We start from the raw sequence: 21,336 nt of genomic DNA on the forward strand, positions 1-21,336 counted from the left end.
AATGCTTCACACCATTTGGCCCTAATATTTGTCACTGATTCAAGTGTCTGGTGCCCTGACCAGTATGAACACAGGCTCCTCCAGACCATGCCTCACTCCAATATGGTGAAGACATTTCATACATCTTCAGAGACACAGCACACTTTTTGATTTTTAGAGATACCACCAGTTTTGCTCTAATTAATTTCAGGAGCCTGGGGATATAACAAGCTTTGCTATAGCAATTAAATTAATTTTCAGACTAACATGGAAAAGCAGTTATAATGTCTGAAAAGGCACATGCCCACAATATGTCTTGATGTCTCAAAGGGGAGAAGGGGACTACAGAACTGATCAAAGAGATTGTAGATCCTGGAGTTAGGGTATAATTCTCTTCAGGTGGAGAATATTAAGAGAGAATGAGTTCCATCAGTCAACAGTTAGGCAAAAAAGGAGCCATTCTTCAAGACAATGGCACTAACCTCACCCCAACCTTGACCTTAAATCCCAAGTGTAGAGAACCTCATTCTTAACAAGTTACTAGAATATTTAGAATGAATAACTGAAGCCAATACCTGAATACCAAGAGATGTGATACCTGTAAATAACCACATGGCAGCTGGGAGCAACATCCACACAGACCACCTATGTGATCTTGTGAACAGTAAAGGGCAAGTTGACTATCATCTTCTAGACCAAAGAGAGCACTGAAGTGTTTTTGATAGGAAAAGTTATTTGGTATTATTTAATTGTACACTTATAATGGATGAATTTTATAGTATGTAAATTATACCTCAATAAAATTGTTTAAAACAGATTTAGTGACTTGAGCTGGAGTATCTGCATGTGGTGAAGCACCCGACAGTCCAGTAAGGACAGGGTATCACAGGTTTTTATTTGGACTAATTTAAGACAGAAGGCAAAAAAAACCCTGGTATAAAAATAAATTTTTCATGATACTAAGATAGGAGAGTTCCTTATAAATAATAAAAACTACAAAAAGTAACCTTTGAAAAATACATACACACAGGGACGCCTGGGTGGCTCAGTTGGTTGGACGACTGCCTTTGGCTCATGTCATGATCCCGGAGTTCCAGGATCGAGTCCCGCATCGGGCTCCCAGCTCCATGGGGAATCTGTTTCTCCCTCTGACCTTCTCCTTGCTCATGCTCTCTCTCACTGTCTCTCTCTCAAATAAATAAATAAAATCTTAAAAAAAAAAAAAAAGAAAGAAAAATACATACACACATACTATAAAAACCAAACCACATAAAACTACTGAAATAATGAGGACCAGACGGCTAATGGGAATAGTTTCTAGGAAAGGAGAAATGGAAGGGAGTGGGGAGGAAAAGAAAAACTAATATTTAAGACTGATGATAGCTTAAAAAAAAAAAAAACCAGAACTGATGAAAGAAGGGATGTCTTAGGAATCATTGCTATTGGCCAAGAAGCTTGGTTACTGCCCTCAGGGTCATAAGGTTTGCCTTGGCACAGGTTCTTTTAAAAGGGGCTGATGGACAGTTTTCCTGTAATAGCAGACAAGGGGAACAAGAGAGCCACACAGAATTAAAGGCAATTTAATGCAAGGAAGATGAGGAGGTTGCTGAGAGGACCCAAAACAAAAGCTCATGATAATATTTCTCAAATTAACAATTATCATATCAACTGGGGGAAAAAATTTATATATATATATATGTATATATATATATATATATACATATATATATATAAAATTTACTCATTTGAGAGAAAGAGAGCATACAAGCAGGGGAAAAGGCAGAGGGAGAGGGAGAAACAGGTTCCCCACCTAGTCAGCCAGGAGCCCAATGTGGGACTGGATCCCAGGACCTGGAGATCATGATCTAAGCTAAAGGCAGATCCTTAACCATCTGAGCTGCCCAAGCGCCCCTGAAATTTATTTTTAAGTGATAGAATAAGACCATATCTTACATCTTAAAAACATATTTCTTTCATTTGCCTGAGTTTCTCAAATTAACAAGGAATCCAGATGCCATATCCTGATATTATGGAAACAACCAAACAAAAAAGGAATCAACTTTTATCTGCATACCTACTATATGCCAGGTACTTTACTATATACATTAACTTCATACTAATTCTGAAAAATATTACTATCCCCATATCATAAATGAAGAAACTGCAGCTCAGACAATAAAGTGCCTGCCCAAGGATATACCTTCTTTCTCATCAGTGGATGTGAGATTTGAACCTGACCCCAAAATCCATGCTTTTTACACTGTATCACACTGCCTCTATAAAATACTTTCTACTAAGGTTTTACTTTTATGTGACAACACACTACACAGTAACAGAAACAAATTACTAAAGTGAGAGTAAATGGCAACAAGAAGCCACAGCTAGAGGCAAAAGAGAAGGACAAACTATAAAATAACAAAAACACAAAATTGTGGAACAATGTAATGCAATTATTAATAGCCTATAAATCAAAAATCTCAGAAGGCAAATCAGTAGCACAGAATAATACCCAATGCACACAATGAATTCTCAATTTTATATCCTCCAAATCATCTTGGTTAAATTAAGTTTGAAGGATTCCATTTAAGAATTTCATTTCATCAACAAATGGTGCTGGGAAAACTGGACAGCTATGTGCAAAAGACGCCACTAGACTACTTTCTGTCACATACGCAAAAATAAACTTAAAATGGGTTAAAGACCAAATGTGAGATCTGAAACTTATTAAAATCCTTGAAGAGAGCACAAAAAGTAATTTCTCTAACATCAGCTGTAGCAACACATTTCTAGATACGTCTCCAGAGGCAAGGGAAACAAAAGCAAAAATAAACTATCAGGACTCTGAGAAAATAAAAAGCTTCTGCACAGCAAAGGAAACAATCAACAAAACTGAAAGGCAACCCACTGAAAAGAAAATATTTGCAAAATATATATTCAATAAAGGGTTAGTACCCAAAATATATAAGGAACTGATACAACTCAACACCCAAAATTAACAAATAATCCAATTAAAAAATGGGTAGAAGAACATGAACAGACTTTCTCCAAAGAAGACATACAAATGGCCACAGACACATGAAAAAATGCTTAACATCACTCATCATAAGGAAATGCAAATTAAAACTACAATGAGATACTGCCTCACAGCTGTCAGAATGTCTAAAATGAAAAAAAAAAAAACACACACAAGAAACAACAAGTGCTGGTGAGGATGTGGAGAAAAAGGAACCCTCTTGCATGGTGGGAATGCAAACTGGGGCAGCCACAATGGAAAACACTATGGAGGTTCCTCAAAAAATTAAAAAAGAACTACCCTACAACTCAGCAATTGTACTACTAGGTATTTACCCAAAGCACACAAAAATATTGATATGGAAGCAGTCCAAGTGTCCATCAAAAGATGAATAAAGAAGATGTGGTATACAGTGGAATATTATACAGCCATAAAAAAGCATGAAATCTTACAATGTGCAACAATTAAATCTCCCCAGGTGGGGTTTGTATTCTAGGATACTGGTGGGAACAGATGGTTACTGGAGAGGCAGGGAGAGGAACAGGTGAAATGGATGATGGAAATGATATAGTACACTTATCATGAAGAAAAAGAAAAAAAAAAGAAAGGAAGAAAAAAGATTAGGGAAAACTTTATAATACATTTTACAAAAAATGACATTTAAAATAGCTTTGAAAAGATTTCAGTCTTCTCACAAAGATTTCAATTGGTAACCTTGGACAATATGATGAACTATCTTTGTCCCTGTGTTCTCATCTGTGAAACAAAAATAATAATAGAACCTATCTCATGGGCCTGATATATTAATTCATTAGATGAATTAATATACTATATGTATTAATATATTCTATGTTATATATTATATGAATATATATTAATATATTATATGAATTAATATATTATATGTATTAATTCATTAGATGAATAAATACATATAAATCACTTAGAATACTTATTGACACATGGCAGGTGTTCACTAAATGTTAGCTAATGAAGTCATTAATTATTCTCAAAGTTTATTTTAAAGTTCATTCTCATACTTCATTAGTTCATATTACTATGCTGTAATCCATATAATGCAGTTAATTGCAGAGATTAGGTAAGAAAGATGAAGACTAAAAAAGAATACATAAAAGTGAGAGATGGATGTATACAAAGAGAACAGTAGAAGATAGGTGCCAAGTTACCATCTTGCCCACATTTCTATCAAAATTTATCAAAATATCTCTTTCCTCCATAGGCTGTGAGCACTTTGAAGGCAGGTACTGTTATATTACTTTATATTTTACATTATTTTATGTCATTATTTATATTATACCATCATACTGCCTGCAACACAAGAGACACTAAATACGTGTATAATAAGGGGGGAGCAGAAAGTTTTTGTTTTTTGTTTTTAAGATTTTTATTTCTTTGTCAGAGAGAGAGAGAGAGAGAGAGAGAGCAAAGAAGCAGGTTCTCCATGTAGCAAGGTGCCTGATGTGGGGCTCGATCACAACCTGAGCAGAAGGTAGCTGCTTAACCAAGTGAGTGACCCAGGTATCCCTGGGGATCAGTAAGCCTTGAGATCAATGATGGGAGTAACTGATTTAACCATATCCTAACTGGGCCAGGGATTAGAGTCAATAAAGACCTATTATCACTTTTTACTCAATGGATTATCAACACGCTATTTCCCTTTTCTTTCTGAACTAGAAAATAAATTTCTAAAATGTTTAAAAATCGTTAACTTGTTCTAAAATTAGAAATCATTCAAATGATAAAACAAATTTCAGTAATTTATGTTAAATATTACAAATATTGCTCTGATTAGTCTGTTATCTCCAAGGCTAATTCTAATGGTCAAAAGGTCAGAGTCATAGCAATAAAGAGACACTACATAAGAGACACACCTACTTTTTAGCTGTTAATCTGCCTCATGAAGTGCAGATACAAAAAAGTAAAGGCACAGGTACCTCTGACCTCTGGTACCAAAATAAGCATGTTTGGGGATGACCAACCCTAAGCCCCCTTGTCTGGGACCAACCTTACCCCAGATCCTGTTTCGTATACAGCCTAAGCAACCATCAATTCCCCTCCCTCACAGTTATTTGGTGCAAGGGATATTCCTATCCCAAGCAGGAGAGCAGTCCAATTCTTCACCAGGAATATGGAAAGCTGGGAAACAAAACCTGAATTGAGAGATCACATGTCTCTCATCTGGGGGCAGCATCACAGCAAGTTTAAGTCATATGCTGAAGCTAAGGGGAAAGCAAAAGTCAAGAGAAAGCCAGTCCAAAAAGGAGATAATGAAGCAGGGCTGGGGCAAGGGTGAGGGAGAAAGGCACTTGCCCTGGGTGCAAGATTTAAGAGGGCACCAAAAAAACCTCAGTGATCAAGAAAGGTAAATACTGTAATGCAGTCTTAAAAAATCCAGATTAGTGTCCTACAATAGAGCAGAGGCACAACAGGAAAAAGAGAGTCCATGCAAGCTGCAGGCAGAGGAGGGAGTACAAAGGCTTTCCAAGTGCCGGCTCTGGGTTCCCAGCTGAGAACCCAGCTGTAAGGGAGTTCAGCTATCTTAAAAACAATCCACTGCAATTCCCAACCCTGCCACCATACCTTCTGGAAACCTAGCTTAAGTGTCAGTCGTTTTCCCTGAGACCTAAAAACCTTGGCTAATGCATAATACACCTTTGGGAAAATGAGACATGCACATAAAACTACTTTAAAAAAATCAAAGCAAAATAAAATTAACTGATAAAAGAATGGGACTGGTAAATAGTGCTACAAAAGATCAGAGATCACTGTGGGTGGTAAGGGAAGGACAGATTTTGCTAGAGAGGAGAAGCATATACTAAGCAAAGAGATCAAAGTACGCGCAAGGGGTGGGGAAGGAATAGGAAAGGAGCCAGCAAAAGGACAGGAAAGGAAAAGGGAAGGAGTGATCTTCACACACCCTGATTTCTGGCAAAGTAGTACAGTTCCTTGCTTTTCTGCCTCCAACCCTCAGATCACACTGCTCTTTATCTCTTTTCCCCTTTTCTCCTGTTCAAATCCTTTCATATCTTTCAGGGACAGTTCAAACAACATTTCTTTGAAGAGGCTTCCCTGGTATCCTTTTTTTTTTTTTTTTAAGATTTTATTTATTTATTTGATACAGAGATCAGAAGTAGGCAGAAAGGCAGGCAGAGAGAGAGGAGGAAGCAGGCTCCCCGATGAGTGGAGAGCCAGGACCCTGGGATCATGATCTGAGCCGAAGGCAGAGGCTTTAACCCACTTAGCCACCCAGGTGCTCCTTCCCTGGTATTCTCTTCAGAAGGAGATATATGCCAGAAGTGAGGTACTGGCAGTGGGAAAAGACAAAAAGAGAAGAGGGTATGGCAGGGGGGAAGGCTAAGGAGCTGAATGCAGTGATAAGCATTACTCTCTCGAGAGCAAACTATACCCAGGAGTTCACCTGGGATGCAGTACCATGTCTTAGGAGAGCAGAAAGATTGTTTCAATAGCCAAACTATGGAAACAGCCCAGATGTCCATCAATAGTTGAACAGATAAAGAAGATGTGGGATATTAGCCATCAAAAATAAAATAAAACAAAATCAAATCAAATCAAATCGTACCATTTGCAACGACATGGATGGAACTAGAAGGTATTATGTTAAGCAAAGTAAGTTAATCAGAGAAAGACAATTATACTATTTCACTCATATGTGGAGTTTAAGAAACAAAACAGAGGATCATAGAGGAAGGGAGGGAAAAATAAAATTAAATGAAATCAGAGACAAACTGTAAGAAACTCTTAACTATAGAGAACAAACAGGGTCACTGGAGGGAAGGTGGGTGAAGGAAGGGGTCACTGGGTTACGGGCATAAAGGAAGGCACTTGACATAATGAGCACTGGGTGTTAAATGCAACTGATAAATCACTAAACTCTACCTCTGAAACTAACAATACACTATGTTAATTGGATTAAAAAAAGATTGTTTGACAAAGAGTAATAATGAGGGCTCAAAATGGCAAAGGAAAGGCAGGTGGAAAGGGTGTGCTGATGACTTACAAGGGCTTGGAGAGGTGAAAATATGCATTTGACTTTCAAATAATCACACATTTATTGATATTTGCCAATCTAATTAAGCATTTTGCCCCACCACCAACCCACCTCCACCTACTCCCATACTTTCACTAAGGAGGTATAACACTCCAGTGGCAATATTAAAGCGGAAACAAAGAAAGAGGTCTTTAAGAATACTAACTTAGGTTAATGATCACCCACCATGAACAAAAATAAATCTTGGGATTATTTCAAATTTTGCAATACCTGCCCCAGGGTAAGGGTTGCCTGAATAGACATGGGACTTATAATGTATACATTAAGGGGCCTGCTCTCTTTTCACTGCATGCCTATCAAAGAAATACTCCATAATGACACTTCATTAAAAAGATAACACCACACCCAGGGAACCAAAATATTTTATTGGTTATAGTTCTCCATATAGAAATCCCTTTACCTTATAATAACAATTAATAACCTCCTGCTCGAAGGGTCTTCTATACAATAGGCTCAGGAACTTCAAGACTCTTACCTACATGCCTATATACGTATTTAAATAATATACAAATGTCAGACCGTTGCTTCTGGTTAAAACAACTAAAAGCTCTGGGGAGTGTCTTAAACACCCAGAGAATACACGTGAAATAAATTCAACCTGCCATCACATTCTCCTCTACTCTTGTCCTCAGCCCTCATTTTCTTTCAGCTTGCCCTATTTTCATCCATTTTTTTCTCACCCACTTCAGGAACTGTATTCACTTGCATGTACTTGTAATGATATTAGTGCTCAGATATGCTCTGATAGGAAACTGTTTATTTGTAAAGGGTTATCTCTGTGTATCAGGTACCTTAGTTTGCAAGTTTGTCTTGGTGTGTTTGTGTTCTTTAGTGAGTAGGTGTAGGTGTTTGAGCATATGTACCTGAGGGAGTGTATATCTTTATAGGTCAAAAAGTGTGCACATCTGTGAATGATAGCTGCTTCTCTGTATTTCAACAACTCTCAAACTATTCAGAGCATAAGAGCAAAAGAAATAAGTCACAAAAGATTATATACTGTATGATTCCATTTTGATGAAATGTCCAGAATAGGCAAACCCACATAGACAGAAAGCAGACTAATGGCTGCCTGGGGTGGTAGGGGACGGGAGAGGCTGGGGAAAGCCAGCAGCAGCTGCTAATGTGTAAGGGGTTTCTTTTTCAGCATGATGAAAATGTTCTAAAATGGATTATGGTGATGGTTGCTCAACTCCCTGAATATACTAAAATTCACTGACTGGTACTCTTCCAGTGGGTGAATTGGATGGTGTGTGAATTTCAATAAAGCTGTTATATATTAAAGAGAGAAAATAAGGAAACCAGAGCTGTCCTGTATTTCCACAGAAAGGTAACCTAAAAAGTCCCCTAACTGCTCTTTTCTCCATCTCCAGCTTTCTCTTTACTAACAATGACACACATGTGGGAGACAGTGTTTCCTGATTATTGTTCAGTGTCATAACAGAAAAGAACAGATACACCATGATACACCCATATAAAAGTATGTATATGGATGAACAAAGCCCGGAAGGAAATGAGGAAAAATCGAAATAGTTACACTGGAGTAATACAGTTTGGCATGGAAAACAAAGGCAAAGGAAAAACTATACTTCCTTACTACCTGCAGTCCATTGACAAGTCCCTGAGACAGGCAGAGTAACATTCCTCTAAGAACTCAGCTGCCTGGATGTTAATGCTTTGCTAGGGGCAAAAGGCATCTTAGCCCCACCCTCAGAATCCTGGGGGTCTACCTTAGGGTATGAAAGTTCCTTTGGAAACTTGCTTTATCTCTATCCCCAAGATATATGCTGGCAGTTATCCCCCATATAACCCACTGATATACACCAGAAGGGTCTCATGACTAAGGTTTATTTAGACAGTAAAAAATGACCTTTTCCTAACAAAAGCTAGCCCTATTCAAGGTCCTGGAAACCTTGCTTCCAAAATTCCTTAGAGACATCCCCATCTCTAACCCCCTCCCAACTTTAAAGTATACAATGGGCCACTCTTCACAACCCTAGTGCAGCCCCTTCTGCCCACAAGTCCTTCCCCATGCTTTAATAAAACTACCTTTTTGCACCAAAGATGTCTCGAGAATTCTTCCTTGGCTGTCGGCTCCAAATCCCAACATCTTTCCTACCTCACAGTTGAGGTGACACTCTTTAAAAAATAATATTGTATTGTGTTATATTGGTCAGTAAAATCTGGGAGAAGAAAAAACCAACCTGTCTCCTTAGAAATTGTTCCAAGTCAAAGTCAGGAATTCTGTTGCACAAAGGACAGGACTAGAGTAGTGGAGTAAAAAGATGGAAACTAAAACACATGGATTATATATAGTTTAATCTATTTTCAGCAAATCAATAAACAAGAAAATATTAAGCTCTCTATAGCTTGCTCTAATAGAGGAGATCTCTCTGGGCTTGAATCTCCTTTCTCCCCAGTATCAGACTGGCTTATGGGCAGGGTGTAACTGCTACTGAAACTAAGGTTGCCTCCATTACCTCAACCCACAGGAAAGCCATTTCAAATTCAAATTCATTATTGGCATTCCTGCATCAAAAAATATAAGGTAACCAGCCCTGGATTAATCTCAGGGTAGCTGCAGTCTGGAAGAAGTGCATAAAAGGTTTTTGTATTTTCCTTTTGCTTTTAAAGATACAGGGCCCACACTTAAGACACTACAAATAAAAGCACAATGAGATAGTTCAAAGTTCACTTCCAAATAAATAAAACTCCCATAATGCTAAAAAAAAAAAAAAAAAAAAAAGCACAATGAAAATAAAAAGTAGCCCTACTGATTTTCCATTAAGATACCAAGTCCATCTAAGGGAGAAAGGCAAAAAATTTTTTAACTATGTTGCTGGCACAACTAGATATCTCTATGAAGGGAAAATGAACCTAACTCCTACCTCCCATCTTTACAAAAAAATTAATTTGAGAGGGATCACAGACCTAAATGTAAAACCTGGAACAAGTATGCTTCAGAAAAGAAACAGAGAATATCTTTGCAACCCTAGGGATTGGCACAAAAAACACTAACCATAAAGTTAAAAACTGATAAAATGGACTTCATAACAATTAAAAATTTCTGCTCATCACATCATCAAGAAAATAAATAGAAAAGCCAAAGACCGGGTAAAAAATGTACATCTGAAAAGGACTTGTACTCACAATATATAAAGAACTCCTACAAACAACAGTTAAAAGATGAATCACCCAGTGAAAAAAATAGGCTACTTTAACAGATACTTTACCAGAGAAGTCAATTACTACATAGTGAAGTTCCTTCATTGTCCAAAAAACCCCACAAACAAACAAACAAATTAAGGAACACCTGGGTGGTTCAGTCAGTTAAGCAGCTGCCTTTGGCTCAGGTAATGATCCCAGCGTCCTGGGATGGATTCCTGCATAGGGTCCTTGCTTGGTGGGGAGCCTGCTTCTCTCTCTCCCTCTGCCTGCCGCTCCCTCTGCTTGTGCATGCATGCTCTTTCTCTGACAAGTAAATAAAGTCTTAAAAAAAAATACGAATTAAAACCACAACGAGGTACCATTTTACAACTTCTAATGTGGCTAAAATAAAGTCTGACAGCACTAAAATTCAGCAACATTAAAAAAATGTGAAGCAACTGGAACTCATATATAAACCACTTTGGAGAACTGTGTGGCAGTTTTTCAGTAAAGTTAAACATACATCTACCCTATGACTCAGTAATTCCACTCCTAGGTATTTATCAAGAAAAATGAAAACATCTATCCCCAAGAGATTTGTAAAGGAAATGTTCATAACAACTTTATTTCTAATAACCCAATCCTGGAAAAAACCCAAACATCCATCAAAAATAAAACAGATAAAGAGCTTAGGCTATATTCTTATAATGGAATACATTCTTCAATAAAAATGTACCAACTGAGGCACCTGGGTGGCTCAGTCTGTTAAACACTCAGGTCATGATCTCATGGTCCTGGGATCAAGGCCCCCCCCCCACCTCCAGCTAAGCCTTGAACTCCCTGCCAAACTCTGAGCTGAGTCTGCTTGTCCCTCTCCTCCCTCTGCCCCTCCCCCTGCTTATGCTCTCTCTGGCAAAATCTTTTTTTAAAAAAAGTACTAGCACACACAGATCAATCTCAAAAACATTATATAACACAAAAGAAGCCAGACACACAAAAAAGCATATACTACTGTACAACTCCATTTATGTCAAGTCCAAGACTAGGCAAAACAAATCTATGGTGTCAGAAACACGAGGCTGAAAGTGGTTGCTTTAGTGGAGGAGTGTGGGTGAGGAATAACCAGAAAGGGGCATGAGGGAACTTTCTATGGTGATAAAACTATTTTCTATCGTATTTTGCTATAAGTTACAGTGTATAAAGTTGTTAGAACTCCTTGAACTGGACACTCAACATATGTGCATTTTATTGAATGTTACTGATACCTCAATAAAAATACAAAGTAGCACTTTGCTTCAAGATACGTTAATCATTTTGTTTCAAATGAAATTCTAGAATATGACATAACAGACAACTACATTTTCAATTATTTGCCACTCTCAATTACTCACATCTCTATTCCTTCATTACTGCAAATACCCAAATGGATTACAGACACAACTATCAGAATATATGTTCACGTTTAATTTTCATAAATAGCAAATTTAGTTTGATCCTACACAATTTCAATAGGTACCTAACGGACCGTCAGAAGTCCAGTAGACTTTTCTGTTTTCTATAGTATTTTCCTCTCAATATGATATTATAGCTGTGATTTATAATTGTGTTGATCTGCTATAAAAATGAGATAAGTGGCGGCTCCTGGCTGTTTTGGTTGGTGGAACATGACTGGATCTTGGGGTTGCAGGGTATAGAGATTACTTAAAACAACAACAACAACAAAACCTTAAAAAAACAAACAAACGAAAAAGAATAAGTAAGACATATAAATCAAATGTCTTCAAGGAAAGTCACTGACAGAACAATAATGCTTTAGCTACTATGACAGCCTAGAAAATAATGCCCTCCTCAACTATTTTAATCAAGACAGAGCCCATATTTAAGAACAATTGAAAAGCAAAAAGCATGATGAATAGTTTGCCAGCTAATTGGAACCATAAAAAATAACAGCCTAAATAACAAGATTTACTATATTAGTAATATATATTAGTACATCCAACTGATACCTGAAAACCCACGAGGCCCTTTTCTCCTGTTTTACCAAGTCCTCTTTCATCTTTCTTTCTCATCTTTTCCTTTCCCTCTTTTGGTCTCCATCCCGGTATAGTTTAATCCCCACCGCCTCTCACTCTCCCTATGATATTGCTAATTGATTTTCATACAGCCAGCTCGCCCCAGGTTCCAAATAAATTTACAAAATTGTAGTGTATTCTATGTAGATTTGTCACATACTCAAAACTGTATAGAGAGTATAGCCTGAGGGCTACCTTCAGGTGAAGTTATTAACTGCAGAATAATTTGGCCTGGAGGGTATTCCACAAAACTTTAGTATTAGTCATAAAAACATGATTAAGAGAAATTGAGAACTGAGACAGTAACATTCTCAGGAAATCATTTTTGTTCCTTCAGGTCTACCACAGGACTTGGAATGACAAATGGGTCCAATGTTTCCTGAATAAATAAAATAAATGAATATTAAAAATCAGAGATATTTAGGGCTAGAATAATCTTGGGATCATCTGGTCTAATAACCTCATTTTATTTATTTATTTATTTATTTATTTATTTATTAAGTTTATTTGAGAGAAAGGGGAGAGCATGAGCGGGGGAGGGGCAGAGGGAGAAGCAGGCTCCCCACTGAGCAGGGCAGCAGAATGGGGGCTGGATCCCAGGACCCTGGAACCAGCACCCTAGCAAAAGCAGACCCTTAACCAACTGAGCCACTCAGGTGTCCCTAATAACAAACTCCAGACACCTGGCTAGCTGGGTAGAGCGCACGATTCTTGATCTCTGGGTTCTGAATTGGAGCCCCAGATGAGGAGCAGAGATTACTTATAAAAAAAAAAAAAAAAAAAAAAAAGATAAGCAAACAAGAAATCCTCACCAGAGGGAAAGTAAGGAAGCTTATAGAGTTAGAATATACTCGGTTTTGCATTTTAATTCTCTTTTTCTTTCCTAGAAATGAGTTAGAAAGGGGACTGTAAATATAATGACTTCGGACTCTGAAAGAAGGGGTAGGATAAAAGAAGCCAAAAACTAGAAGGAAGAGACTAGCAAAAGTAAATGAGGCCGGACAAAACTACTTTTCTAAGCCTAATATATTTTTTGACAGGCCAATTAATTAATCAAACTAATCCTCCAAAAAATTAATCTGAAGGATTCTCAGAAAAGGAAACATGAGCTGCATGAAAATGTTACAAACCAAGGGAGACCGCACAGAGCTAACTTAAATGTCCACAGGCTTATTTCCTGTGCAAGTATGACCTCCTGGGATAAGTTTTACTGCAGTGTTCATTACCAGACGACTTTTGGTTTTAAGAGAAGCACGTTGGAAATGCGATTCTTAACTAAACACTAAAAAAAAAAAAAAAAAAAAAAAAAAGAAAAAGAAAGAAAAAAGCTCTTTCCCATTTGTTTGTAATTAGATTGCAGGCTTGCAGAGGAAACACACCAACTTCATAAGCAGGAATCCAACGACCCAGTCACGTCCTCAAAACAAATCAACACACAAACTTCACAGCTGAATCCAGCTGTGCTGCACAGGAGCCAGGAATTTATTTTAAGGCAGAGGATATAGATCAAAAACGGCAAATCCAAGACAAGCCAGATTTAAACCCCCCTCCCCGCCCGCAAAAGGGTGTGACCTAAGGTTCGTGTTTTGTTTTTTTTTTTTCTTTCTCCTCTTTCTTTCTAACTTTCAACTAGCAGAAGCCTTTGAAGGAGTGTTGCTGAGAAAGCCTGTTTAAGAGGATCGCCCCTCAGCTACTCCTCCGTGGAGTAGAAGGGGCGGACAGGCACCGCGAGCTCGCACAGCTTCGGCAGGCGCGGACTCCGGCGGGAGGGGAAGGGGCCGGTCCCGAACCCGGGGAGGTTGGGCCCCCGAGTGATTCATCAGCAACCGGGGGTTCGCGCGCCTCCAGCGCGGGCGACGCCCAGCGCGCCCCACGGCCCCTACCCGGGCCCGTTCCCCCGCCTCAAGCAGCCCCCAATGTCTCCACGCTCCTCCCAAGAGACACCGGTAGGGTTAGGAAATCGGGGCTGGCGGCTGAAGGGCAGCAACCTCTCCCTCCTCAGCCACCATGGCCGGTGCGACTCCCTGCCTGCGCCCGCAGACGGACTTCCTGGAAAGCACCGGGCTAGGCTTACCTGACTGGCACCCGTTGGGGCCGCCGACCTTCACAGACCCGCGGGAAAGGCCTGTCCCTCGGTTCCCGGGACCCGCCCGTAAGCCCGCTTCTTTCTCCTTGGGAGTTGCCCGATCCAATCGCGGATGCCCCAACCCGACGGCTCTGTCTGTGCGGCTGGTTCCCCCTCCGCCACGGACGCGCGTGCGCACTCCCGGGTTGCGGGGCATCTTGGGAGTTGTAGTTCCGGCAAGGAGGGCGACGCTCTGAGCTGACCCTGGTTTTTGCAATTTGTAGGATGTTTGGAAGCAGCTGCGGATAGCAAGCCTTACTCCAGCGGGCGACAAGGATCTTTACTAGTGGAAATCTCTACCCTGGACCCTTTGGGAGCTATAAACAGCAACTCGAGGCTCTTTGGGATAGACTTCCTCTTTACTTTGACTTTTACTGAAGAGGCATACAAGGCAGGGCTTATATCCTACCCTTGCTTGCTAATGCAAGGACATGACATCGAGCCCTTTAAGCTCGTCGTGAAAAACTGATAGAAAAGTAAACAAAGGCGAAGTCACAAAAGGGGCATAAATCACGCAGATGTCATCTCAAGGGCGTAGTGACCCTAGGGATTTCCTTGGGCATGTACAAGGGATGATGTCTCAGCGATAGCCCCTATATACCCGGACAGTTTGGGCCGCAACCCATCTTCCCATTCCAGCCTCAAGCTCTACACCAGGTGGTGAAGCTGGGTTAGTATGAGTGGGAGAAAAAACCAGAAGTGCCGCTCAAAGAAGGGGACTGGGACAGATGGGTAGCCTATAAGGAAGGATGAGGAAAGTGGGAACACCTCAGAGGGCGGTGCTACGGTGGCCAATGAAGTGGCTGCCTTTTGTGCAGGGCTCTGTGGAGAGGGGACAGCAACAGCTTTCCGTTCATTGGTAGTTGCTCATTGGTAATTTTTCTGTCCTGCTCTTCATGACTAAACCTTTCCCAGGAGTCATGCTCGTCTTTGATACACCATCTTTGAAGAACGCAACCAAGAAGAGGACGAAGTGCCTGCTTGAGGTACATTCCAGCTACTCCTAGTGTGGAAACCGACTAATGGTTAATCCTCTCCTGTCATTTACGTGTTCCCTTCAGAGCAGGAAGCACCCTAGGTAAAGTAAACACCCTGGAATTTCATGCTAGTTGTATCCATTAATCCCTGAAATGAAAATCACTCGTGATTTGGAGTTTTTAAGGAAAAAAAAAAAAACTTGTAGGTTGCAAGCACTTTTAGAAGACCGTTGACATTAAATCTCATAGCCACTACACCTTATTTTCTGTAGCATTTTAGTGTTTATGGATTTCTCCAATATTCTTGGATATAGCAGCTTTCTGAGAGCAACTTCCTACAGAATTCAGTTTCAACTAATATTGAGTACTTAATCCACACCACGCACTGTACCAGCACATTTATAATATTTCATCCAATCCTCCAAATAACCCTACAAAGAATATATTTGTATCTTCCATTTCTACAGATGAGAAAGCTAAGACTCAGAAAAGTTAAGTAATTTGCACAAAGTCACACAATCATAATTGGGAGATCCAGAAATAAAGCACAGGTATCCTGATTCAAATTCTAGCATGCTTTCCACTGTTGATCAGACTGATGTATCTCCTAAACTCATCAAATTCTTGAAGGTAATATAATCTGTGACTGTATCCAATGTACATGAAAAGAATTCTCTCACACAGTCCAGGAACATTGTACTCTGACTGGATAAGAGATTCATTTGATCTGGATTCATTTGATAGTTCTATATTTCATTATATATTAATATATAGGAATTTTGGCTTACCAGCAAGTGTCCTATAAGTTCCTGTAACACCTCTGGGGCATCACTCCTGGGAAAACTGACAAAATTTCCTGAACAAGTTGAGTTCTTGAACAAGCAAAGCAGACTACAGCCGTCGAGATATAGTTTGTGTCTTTAGGCATGGAGGGCTTTTAATTCAGTATCTGATAATCTATGACATGTTTCCTCTCTTGTCTTCCAATATGGGGTGTTAAGAATACCTTCAATGTATTTTATCTTTCTCACTCTCCCTCTCTCTCTCTCTCTTTTTTTTTTTGAGAGAGAGAGAGAGAGCACACGTGTGCATGGGGAAGGTGTAGAGGGAGACAGAGAATCTCAAGCAAGCTCCACACTAAGCTGAGCACAAAGCCCCATACAGGGCTCAAACTCATAACCCTGAAATCATGACCTGAGCTGAAATCAACAGTTGAACACTTAACCAACTGAGCAACCCAGGTGCCCTTGTATTTTCTCTTTTAGATAAGTTACTCATTTAAAATTTTTCCCAACAAGTGTCTAACTCTTTTTCTAGTTGCTTTTTCTAAAATAATGTGATTCGGTGCTGGGTTTTTCCCCCTTTCCTCAGACAAATATTAACATATTATAACCACAGGGCTCACAGACATGAATCTCCTAACCCCATGTGATTTAAATATTACATATGAGTGGTGGGGGGGACACCTGGGTGGTACAGTCAGTGACTCTTGGTTTTGGCTCAGGTCTTGATCTCAGGATCATGAGATAGAACCCCGAGTGGTGCTCCACACTGAACACAGAGTCTGCTAAAGTTTCTCTCTCTCTCTCTCTCTCCCTCTGCCTCTCCCTGCCTTATGCTCTCTCTAAAGTAAAAAAATCTTTAAAAAATAATTTAAAAATACTACACATGGGACCAGTGGTGTTAACAATAATATCCTGGTGTTGAATAAGACTGTAAAAAATAGAACGTGCTTCCACTGCTGTGATTCTCCGCACTAACAGTTTCTGATTTAAAAACAAATGAGATCATGTCACCTTTCTGCTCCAAACCACTCATGGCCTCTCAATGCATTTTGAATAAATCCCCAAGTTACCACCCCTACAAGTTCTTATGTGACTTTTTTGTTTCCTACCATACTCTCTCACTCTGCTCCAGTTCCCTGGTTTCCTTGAGGTTTCTCCATATTGCCAAGTACATTCCCACCTCAAGATCTTTGCAGTACACAGGAGAATGCTTTTCCTTCCAAATACTCATGGCTCATGCCATCATTTTAATGAAGGTTCTGCTCAAGTGTCACCTCCTCTGGTCACCCTACCTTGCCTTCCTCTCCTTTCCTTACTGTCTTCGGAGCACTTGTCACTACCTAATATCATCTTGCTTGTATACTCAGTGTAAGCTCATGGAGGACTTTGTGTTGTTTACAACACATCTTTGCATCTGCTACAGTGCCTGACACAGGCTGGAGATTCAAAAAATATTTGTAAATATGAATATTGAATCCTTCCCTCCCCCTCCTCTTCTCAGTTGAGGACACAGAACAAGAGGGTTTGCCTGTAAATGTCAGCCAGTGACCTCATGCAGATATAAACACCAGCTGTGAGAGGGTTGGCTCCACAGGACAAGACACAGTGAAGCTCATCCTGAAATGGAGACAGAGCTCTCTTTTAAAAAAGACTATGCTTTGGGGCACCTGGATGGCTCAGTCACTAAGTGTCTGCCTTTGGCTCAGGATCCTGGGATCGAGCCCCGCATGGGGCTCCCTGCTCAGCGGAAAGCTTGCTTCTCCCTCTCCCACTCCTTCTGCTCGCATTCCCTCTCCTGCTCTCTTTCTCTCTGTCAAATAAATAAATAAAAATCTAAAAAATAAAAAGACTATGCTTTATGGGTTGTCATTACTAGCTTACGGTTAGCAAAATACATTCTTTTTTTTTTTAAAAGATTTTTAATTTATTTATTTGACAGACAGAGAGCACAAGTAGGCAGAGAGGCAGGCAGAGAGAGAGGAGGAAGCAGGCTCCCCGCAGAGCAGAGAGCCTGATGTAGGGCTCGATCCCAGGATCCTGGGATCATGACCCGAGCCAAAGGCAGAGGCTTTAACCCACTGAGCCACCCAGGCGCCCTAGCAAAACACATTCTTAAAAAGAGAAAAAGAAAAGGAAAACCCTACAAGTTAGATTGATATAAATAAGTGAAAAGATAAAGCCACTGAAGTCCTGTGGCAGATTGAGATATTTTCCCCAAATATTTGCTCTCCTCTACAGGACAGAACAGCCCTACCCACTGCTATGTGACTTGCAATGTCCTATAGACATTTTCAGGCTTGGCTATGATCTGGTAATATATTTTTCCTTCTTTCTTCACACAGATCTTGTTATACTGTAAACTCAAAGATTATATACATGGACCTTTTTTTGAGCCAATGAGATGTGAGTGGAAGGGACAACAGGACAGCTCTGAATAGAAGCTTTAAGAGTCATTGGTATTTCTGGGGTGCCTCAGTCAGTTAAGCATCTGCCTTGAGTTCAGATCATGATCCTGGGGTCCTGGGATCAAGCCCTGCATCAAGCTCTCTGCTCAGCGAGGAGTCTGCTTCTCCCTCTTCTCACTCTCCCTCTGTGTGAGCTCTCTCTCAAGTAAATAAATAAAATCTTAAAAAAAAATCACTGGTGTTTCCCACTAGTGTGCTTACTCTCTCTCTCCGGGAGGAGTGTGACATGTCCCAAATGGCAGTTGGTCCACCGGCCTGAGTTGTAGAATGAGAAGTCACATGGGGCAGCGCCTGAGACAGACACAGGTGCTGACATGTAATGTGCACAAGAAGTAAACTGAGATCCAGGTTTGTTTGTTCCTAGAGACTCACCCAGCAAGAGCTGACTGCTGCACTGCCTATTCAGTGAAAGGCAATAGAAACAGAAGAGGTATGGCAACCCTTCCCCATGCAGTGAATCCCACTTTGAATAATGGAAAATGGGAAGTTCAGCATACTGTCAAGAACAAATATGAGACTGTTAAGTAAAATACATGAATGAGGGACAGAGTATGGTTCCTATTAGTTTTTGGGGTTCGGTTAGAGTGAATGTGATTGTTAAAATGTCACTGTAACTCTACTTAATGTACTATAAGCCCTAATTACTGTTATATTTAAACTTCCAGCCAGGGGCACGGGGGTGGCTCAGTCGGTTAAGTGTCTATCACTGGCTCAGGTCATGATCCCAGGGTCCTGGGATCGAGCCCTGTATCGGGATCCCTGATCAGCAGGGAGCCCGCTTCTCCCTTTGCCTGCTACTTCCCCTATTTGTGCTCTTTCTCTCTGTGTCAAATAAATAAATAAAATTTAAAAATAAATGAATGAATGAATGAATGAATGAATGAATAAACTTCCAGCCAGAGTAATTCATAAAGCATGTCACACTGACTCAATATATGCAAATCAACACCAACAGCACTGGTTTTCCTTTAGCAAATAGTGTCCCTGATATATTTATGCATTTTTTTAAACACACACATATAAATTAAATATCTTATTTATTTATTTGAAGGAGAGCAAGAGAGGGAGCAGGAGTGTGGCAGGGGGAGGGGCTGAGACTGAGAGAGAAGCTGGCTCCATGCAGGGCTCCATGCTGGACTCGATCCCCAGACCCTGTGATCATTACCTGAGCCAAAGGTAGATGCTTAACTGACTGAGCCACCCAGGCACCCCTTAAACGTGTATTTTATAGGAAAGCTAAGAAAACTTAAGCTAAAGATGTAAACTTGAAACTAAGAGGTAAGGATTTCATTCTGGGAGCTTGGAGTTGGTTAAAGTGGGAGATAGGAATCAGAGAAGACAAACACCAAGGTTGGGACATACAATTTTATAGAAAGGATTCAAGTAAACTCTATTTGTTTTTTCAAGCAAGCTCTTTAGCTTGAAATGTCCTTACCTATCACCCACCTCTGTCAGTTAGAAGCTTTCTCGTGTTTCCTTGTCCATCTCAAATGCCTCTTTCTCCCTCCAACTTCCCTAATGCCATCAGCTGGAATTAATTTTGCTGTTCTTCTTATTTTCATATCCTATTATGCCTTCACCGGAGGTGCACTGAATATACATCTCAGCCAAACGCCAGAGAGCTAAGAACTAAAATTTTCAGTTGAAGCCAAGGTTGCTGGAAAATATCACTACCAACGAATAATTTCTAGAATACACAAATAAACCTCAAATTTTATGCCAAAAGTTAATTATTTTAGTATTATTATGTAAAATATTAGTGCTAAAATGGTGAAGTTTTACACTGTACAGAAACAATAATTTCCCAGCATTGTCAGCTGTTAAGACTCATCTGCAGACACTTGAGAGTCAAATTCAGCTGATGGAAGGGGATGAACAAGATCCATGTCCTAAATGGAATTAAGTAAGAATTAAATTCTGGTCTTATTTTATTTTTTTTAAAGATTTTATTTATTTATTTGACAGAGAGAGATCACAAGTAGGCAGAGAGGCAGGCAGAGAGAGAGAGGAGGAAGCAGGCTCCCCGCTGAGCAGACAGCCCGATGCGGGACTCGATCCCAGGACCCCGAGACCACGACCCGAGCCGAAGGCAGAGGCCCAACACATTGAGCCACCCAGGTGCCCCTAAATTCTGGTTTTAAATTATAAATGCTGGTTATACCAAACACTTCCACAAAGAACAGAGTTATCATATGAAGTAACCTCTATTTATGCTTCCTTATATTGTTTAAATTTTTATAAACATTTGCTGACTAAAAAAAATTTACTGTTCTTCGTACGTTATCTAGGTAATGCGTTCTCTGTGTTTGTAGTTACTGTCATTTATCTATTTGAAAGTTCTTAATGATTTTTAATCATTTTGAATTGATTATTAGTTTTGAACATAAAATAAACCTTTCACAATCAGCAGTTATTACAGCATTTTACTTACCAATAATTAGTACATATTTATACCTACATAGAATTTTGACAAATAAATAATACAGAGATTTTTCACTCAGATTATATCTAAAACACTTGCTTGTATCTGAAAATGATTATTCATATAATAAAAGCAAATCCAAGTTACATACTTAGTTCTTATCAGTGATACTGTTGACTGATTAGCCATATGAATAACCTTTATAGGGGCGCCTGGGTGGCTCAGTTGGTTGGGCACCTGCCTTCAGCTTGGGTCATGATCCCA

General features: G+C 39.8%; 1 protein-coding gene across 2 annotated transcripts in view; it reads right to left on the bottom strand.

Moving 5' to 3' along the window:
* TMOD3 (tropomodulin 3) overlaps positions 1-14,410 on the bottom strand; it is a 76,798-nt gene extending 62,388 nt beyond the window's left edge. Inside the window, exon 1 of one of the 2 annotated variants that reach the window (XM_032856469.1) lies at positions 14,373-14,410. The gene's annotated coding sequence lies outside the window, so the exon portion shown is untranslated. Of the gene's footprint in view, positions 1-3,233; positions 3,244-14,372 lie in introns of those variants that run through there. The other variant, XM_032856470.1, reaches the window with a different exon arrangement.
* Between the last annotated feature and the right edge of the window lie 6,926 nt (positions 14,411-21,336).

The sequence above is a fragment of the Lontra canadensis genome, unplaced genomic scaffold, assembly GCF_010015895.1.
Source record: "Lontra canadensis isolate GAN:19392208 unplaced genomic scaffold, GSC_riverotter_1.0 scaffold12, whole genome shotgun sequence".
NCBI classification, from domain to species: Eukaryota; Metazoa; Chordata; class Mammalia; order Carnivora; family Mustelidae; genus Lontra; species Lontra canadensis.